The sequence below is a fragment of the Stylophora pistillata genome, chromosome 11 (genome assembly GCF_964205215.1).
Source record: "Stylophora pistillata chromosome 11, jaStyPist1.2, whole genome shotgun sequence".
NCBI lineage: Eukaryota > Metazoa > Cnidaria > Anthozoa > Scleractinia > Pocilloporidae > Stylophora > Stylophora pistillata.
Genome location: NC_142529.1, coordinates 8,320,288 through 8,326,916, shown reverse-complemented (window position 1 = coordinate 8,326,916; position 6,629 = coordinate 8,320,288). Strand labels below are relative to the sequence as shown.

Sequence of the window (6,629 nt, the reverse complement as noted above, 5' to 3'; positions counted from 1 at the left end):
AGTTCTGTCCACTCCATCTACGAGTAAAACGTAAACTATATTTGAAAGATATCCCGACGATTTAAGCCTTATACCATTAAAGCTTATCTAATAATAGACACATCGCTCTTGAAATTATTATTGTGAAAAATTGCAAACTATGGAGCTTATATGAGTAATGTGAAAGCGATCAATTGCAATCGATTGTATACCCATTATTTTTGTCAGCTATTTTGATTCAAGTGTCGGAAAAAATACATGTTGCGAAGAACACAGTCATCTCGTGTGTACCAGGAGCGAGTATTTGTGGGCTTGTAAACTTTCTGATTTACACACTAAATAAAAAAATAATTTGAGTGGATTAAAAAAGTTTCTGTATTAAATGGAAGACCAAGAGGAAGGAACTAAAAGATGACTTAAATTTTAATTCAAGCTATAAAAATCTACCGCTTATAGACCTTATTCATAAATGGCCACCGCGAGAAAACGGCTTGGTTGCGAATACATGAAAGCGAGGCTTGGTAGGCCAATGTTCACAGATCAAAACAAAACCACAATGGCGTCTCACAGATCTTCTGATGGAACTTTGCGCGTGATACTCACAGAAGACGATATTCCTTAGCTGAAAAACGACGAGCTAAAGTTTTGGTTAAGATGTCGGGGCGATTTACTCAAGGGTCTTAAGACGAAAGCACAGCTCGTAAAACGGTGAGAGCTAAGTTCGTGAGTGATATCACGTACAGTTTAGAGTTTAAGTAAACGTGCAGTTGAGAATTATTGCTTTATTATTTTGCAGGGTCCAAGACTACGTTGAAAATGGAAGGCATAAATTGCTGATTGACCCTGATGCATATGAAATTTACACGAAAAGGAAGGCAAGGTTTTCGAGTTTACTACCAAATAATTATGTCTCTCCCGTCACCTCAAGTGTGAAATACCTGAGCGGTGGATGGGGAAAGTCGCTTGAAACGATGCCGTGTTTCACAAGAGCCGAAATAATCCAGCACGTGGCAAATTCTGGAAAGCGAGTCGCAAATGCCGAGCACCACTCAATTCCAACTAATTTAAAGAAGGCAAAAAAATTTCTGAAGGACGAATACCTAAAGGAAATCGAAGCGAACAGTGACCAAGGGTATTTTTATTTGAAAGCGAATTGCTATCACAGTTTCAGGAAAAGTGAAGCTCTACATGATCTTTGTTTTGCCATGTGCATTGTCTCAGGTCAAGTCATACATGCCAACTGTTCACGCAAAGCTGGCAAAGTGGGATATTGTAACCACTTTCTTGCTTTAATGTTTAAAGCGTGCAGGTTTAGTTTATTTGACAGCAAGAGCACAGAAGATTTGTGCCAGGAGGATGATGAACAACCAGATCTCGCCAGTACATCCCAGCTTCAAAGATGGCACAAGAAGGGTCGTGGGGACAAAATATCTGCTAAACCCGTGATGGAAGGTACCATTTCAAAAACACAGTTGGATGATACCAAAAGGAGAGAAGGATTGAAGTGCTTACTGTATGATGCAAGGTCAAACCCTGTGCATGACGTCCAAGCAGAAATTAACCTGAAAAAAGCCCTTCAAAATATAAATCCACAAATGGGTTTAGCAGTTCTGGCAAAAGATGATTCCACTCCCAAAAGTTGTGTTATGACCAAATTTGGTGAAAGCCAAATTGGCTAACTTTGCAGCTACCACTTGACTCCTACTGAAGCAAACTTTGTGGCTACATTTGACATTTCTTCTATTCCGAGAGCTGACATGGATGAAGCAGAGTTAACCTATCCCAGGTTCCCGTTAAACTCAGGCAGTGATTTTGTCAGGCCTGACAACCTGTGTCATTCTGAAGAGACACTTGCTACTTCCCTTGTTGTTGATGAAAACATGATGAACAAGATTGGAGGAGCCACAAGAGGTCAAACATTGTCAGAACAGTGGAAGAAAGAACGAAAGCTTAGGTTCACTGCTTCAAAGTTTGACCTCATTTCGAAAAGACAAAGGAATCATGATAAGTTTGCAATGGATTTCATCAATCCGAAAGCATTTACTTCAAGGTATGTGGAGCATGGTCTAAAATATGAACCGGTTGCTCTCCAGGAATATGAGAAAATCATGTTTGCACGAAAGACACCTGTTAAGGTTCTCAAGAGTGGTTTTGTTGTTTCCCTGGATAGGCCTTTTCTAGGGTGCTCATCAGATGGCAGGGTTGTAGATTTTGGATGCCATAATCATTTTGGACTTGCTGAAGTGAAGTGTCCTGAAACAAAATTTCAAGTCACTCCACTAGAAGCCTGTCAAGACCCCAAATTCTTTTGTGCAGCTGTCGATGGACAATGTAAACTGAAAAAGAATCATGCTTACTATACTCAAATGCAAGGCCAAATGGGTGTGAGTGGGGCAAGATGGTGTGACTTAATTGTGTACACGAAAAAGGGAACTTCAGTGGAAAGAATTCCCTTTGATGCTGCTTACTGGGAAACTCTGAAGCAAAAGCTGCACACATATTACTTTACCCATTTTATTAAAATTGCAGCAAGTGAGTTTGCAAGATGCTAAACTACCACTTATACCTCTTTCAGTGCTGTATATATAATGTAAATAGTTGGTTGCAATGGAAAGTTGAATAATTATGTCTTGATGTATTTCACATACACCTGACTTTGATACAATTTTTTCGGTGGAAGAATCGACAGCCTCCCTAACTTCAAGCGCTTTTTTTTTGTCACTGTTGTAGCCGTAAAGCGGGGTGTCGGTGGTGCTCGTTTACGAGGCGAACCTGGCTTTCATACGAATTGACTCGGCACAACTCCTGGTCTGGGGCTAACTTTTCCACTAAGACTTCTTTGCAAATCTTCTTTCCTGAAATGCCTGCAACAAACTCTAGTTCCCCCGTTTAAGGAAAAATTCGCTCCGATTCCGATGTCTCTTTTTGTAGCATGAAGCCATCACTTTTTTAGGTTTTCCTCCTCTGGAAAACGGAAAAAAAATTTAATTCACCCGTCTCCTTCTCCCGCTTGTCCTTCTTCGTACAGAGCGGGACAGGGACACAGCTATTTGTCGGCATCTCTAAGGCTCTTCACGCGGAAATCTTTCTTTAACTTAGGGATATCCCGTTTAGTGACTAAGAAATCTTTTTCCTGCCAATATCCTCAAAAGCTTTAGACTACTTGAACAATATTATTTACGTAATTATAGTCACAAATGTGCTCTCCAAGAATTTTTTGGCCTACCAAGTCTCGCTTTCATGCATTCGAAACCAGGCCGTTTCCGAGCGGCGGCCATTTATGAATAAGGTCTATACATTGAGAAAATCGGAAAAGACAACTAAGTATTCCGTTGAATGAAAGCAACCTCTTCCCTGGAAGGTAGTTCGGCATACGAAAACAGTTTTAAAATAAAAGAGCCTAATAATACTTGAAGAACATTATTTGAATCATAAAATCAGTCATTATGTAATTTTACCCAATTTCCAAATTGAATTAGTCGGAAAGTAAGCATAAAGGGATCAAGACAACGGAGTAAGTACTCACGTTCTCGTCACGACGTGAAACCCCACGTTCTCGCGTGCTCGACTTCGGGACAACGGCAAGGCACAACGTGTTGTACATGCGCAATGAGGACTCCAAAGAACTTTCACGTTTCCGTTTACCGTCCTGAGGCTGGCAACGTCTGTTGCTTAAGGTGCCTATTAATAGTTGGTAGAGGGGGACTAACTACGGTAGAAGCTTCTCGATGATATGATGTCAAACTAATTTTAACCGCGGCTGCAGCTGGTTTGTGAAAACTTTGTCTTCTTGTTTAAGAGTTGTTTCCGTAATTTTAGCCGGTGCCATATCCTAGAATTACATAATTTGAGACCAAATTCCATTCACCCGACCGGATCAAGCTGCAGAGAAGATCACGTTTTCATCATTGTGATCACTATCAATTACGATAGAAGGTTTTGTTATTCAGCTGTTGCTTACAAAAAGTCTTCTTACTACCGACTACATAACAGACCGCTCAACCCTAGTAGGTACTCAAACTAGAGAAAAGCACGGTTATTTAGCTCATGAAACACCAGTTCTTCCGAAACTAGTATGTACGATTTACAAACAAACGTAAAAATACATACGCAAACATTTGCAAACATTTCTCAAGAGGCGACAATGCCTTCTCTGACAAAACTAAGGGCGCGTGTCTCTGTTTCGGTGCTAAAATAGGTTAAAATAGGTTAAAATAGTAGATTTTTTTCAAGAATAAAACTTTGACTCTTCTTAAATTACTATTTTGCGCAATGAATAAAAATCCTTCGTATTAATTAACGATAACTCCAAAATCTTTGTGAAAGTTATCTTAACCTTATAAGAAAATATATCGGCATTATCCCTTTAGCCTGAGTTTTGTTTTGTCTTGCCTGGTTTTGTTTCGTTTCGCAAAAAAAAGTTTCAGCCGAAGAAAGTCCCTTGACGAACTTAATCCTCGTGGGGCTGAGTCTTTGTCATAACAGCCAATTTGTGGCATGATTTACGCCAGGCGGACTCACGCTATCGATTGCAGAACTAACCGCTATTTATTAAAAACTGGATCATAGGATAATGCAATTCAAGAGTTTTTATTGGCTTAGCCAGTATGGTATATGAGCCAATATACCATAATCTAGAGCAGGGATGGCGCAGTGGTGAGAGCACTTGCCTCCCACCACTGTGGCCCGGGTTCGATTCCCGGACCTGGCGTCTCATGTGGGTTGAGTTTGTTGTTGGTTCTCGTCCTTGCTCCGAGGGTTTTTCCCCGGGTCCTCCGGTTTTCCTCCCTCCGCAAAAGCCAACATTCCAAATTCCAATTCGATCTGGAACAGTGGACAAGAATAGCCACCCAGTGGATGTCCATTGCTAAATCATTATTTATTTATTTATTTATTATTATTACTATCTGTACATTGTAACCTCCGGTTTCTTCTTACAAAATAAGTCGAGAAGATTTGTCTGATATCTTGGGGGCGTTTTTTTTTAATAAAACAATTATTCCCCTCGCGCTTGTTGGATATGAGATGATTATAGCCAACTCGGCGCTACGCGCCTCGTTGGCTATCTATCATGTCATATCCAACGCGCGCTCGTGGAATAATTGTTAATTAGATATTCACACGGGAAAAAGGCACGGTTATTTAGCTCAGGAAACATCAGTTCTCAGAAAAAAGAGGACAATAAGTTTATCTCGTTTCTGTTGCGGTGGAAGTAAATGAGATTTTCTTCGATCAAAATATAGGCGAAAAGCTTGAGGAAGAGAAACAAATACTGATGTAGCGGCCGACACAAGCGAAGCCGGCAAAATTTCGACAACAACTATGAGTTTCGCAAATGAAGACACACTATGAAGCGAGGATATATTTTACGGACAAGCCTTGAATCGTTTTATTTAACGTAGTCGTGGTATCCAAGTACTTATCGTAAACTGGAATATGAATTTATAAGGAAGAAGCTAAGCTAAATGCGAATAGGCAAACCAACATTCCAAACATTCCGATATAAAGGCAAGATGCAAAGCTAGCTAAAAACTCAAACAAACTTACAAACGAACTATATATAAGCTCAAGGAAAGGAACATTAGCACTTACATAACAGTCCCGCTTGTAAGAATTGAACCAAAACGAACTTCAATATATATAAGGTAGGTATTTGGAAGCGAAACGGGAAATACAAACAGACACTTACTCTAACACAGAAAACTGTAGTCTTACGGCAAACGACAACAACCAAACGATAAACTAAAAAACTTCAACTACTCTTCTCTAAAAGTCGCACACGTCAACATTAAAAAGGATCCGCGTGATTTGCTTACGAGATTATTTCGTAAACTCAAAGCACGCGAGTCGCGCGCGCACAAGTTTGCTGTAAATCAAGCCAGGTGTGTACTTCAACTCACAAATTATTCAATATACAATAGCGTTGTTATTCTTTTTAACGTCTTCTTAAGGAGGCTCGAAAGGGTTTTTTTGACCGCGGGGAGAATGGATTCCAAGATACACGCAAGCTTATTACTCGCGAGAGAAATAAGCGATGGCGCGCGCGATCAGATCCGCGGGCGGGTTGTAAACAAACATGGCCGCCATGAGCGTTTCAAATCTGCCGGGTACCTCTAGCTCTATTGTTTCCAGCGGAAGTGGTTATTTGAGAAACAAAAATGGAAAGTTTACTTCTTGAAAGCAGGTAGTAAAATGTTCGGATGGCAGGGTTCTTGCCGAAAGTGGTCAAAAAAATTTTAATTAACAAGCTAAAGGAGGATGGTGAAGTCGACACCCCATCAATAAAGTCGTGTCGAGTGCATTCGGTAGGTCTTACTTTGTTCCACGAGAAATTTAAGTGGATACCTCTGAGTGCTACGATTTGTTTCGCATTGTATTTGACTCCTAATAAAATGAAATGACCGAGAACTTTCCTAAACAACTCACTGGAAGATGAAAAGGAAAATGAAATCATTGTTGGATCCAGGATTGTAAACATTGGAAAGTTTTATGAACAGAAATGGAGAAGTGTAAATGTTGCTATAAAAATAAACATAATTTTCAGTAAACAAGGGATCGTAAAAATGTAGATGAGACTTTAAATTAATTCTAATTCAACAACAGACGGTAAAATTAAAATAAAATATTCATCTTAAACTTGTGAGAAAGAT

The 6,629-nt window shown here is 39.8% G+C and overlaps 1 long non-coding RNA gene and 1 pseudogene across 1 annotated transcript; one reads left to right on the top strand and one right to left on the bottom strand.

Moving 5' to 3' along the window:
• The first annotated feature begins 535 nt into the window (after window positions 1–535).
• Window positions 536–2,899, top strand: LOC148719875 (uncharacterized; annotated as a pseudogene).
• A 2,444-nt stretch (window positions 2,900–5,343) lies between these two features.
• Window positions 5,344–5,816, bottom strand: LOC148719874 (uncharacterized). Its single transcript, XR_015993455.1, has 2 exons — window positions 5,572–5,816; window positions 5,344–5,408 (listed from the first exon to the last, which is right to left on the bottom strand). It is a non-coding gene; the product is annotated as an uncharacterized LOC148719874 (long non-coding RNA).
• Window positions 5,817–6,629: the final 813 nt, after the last annotated feature.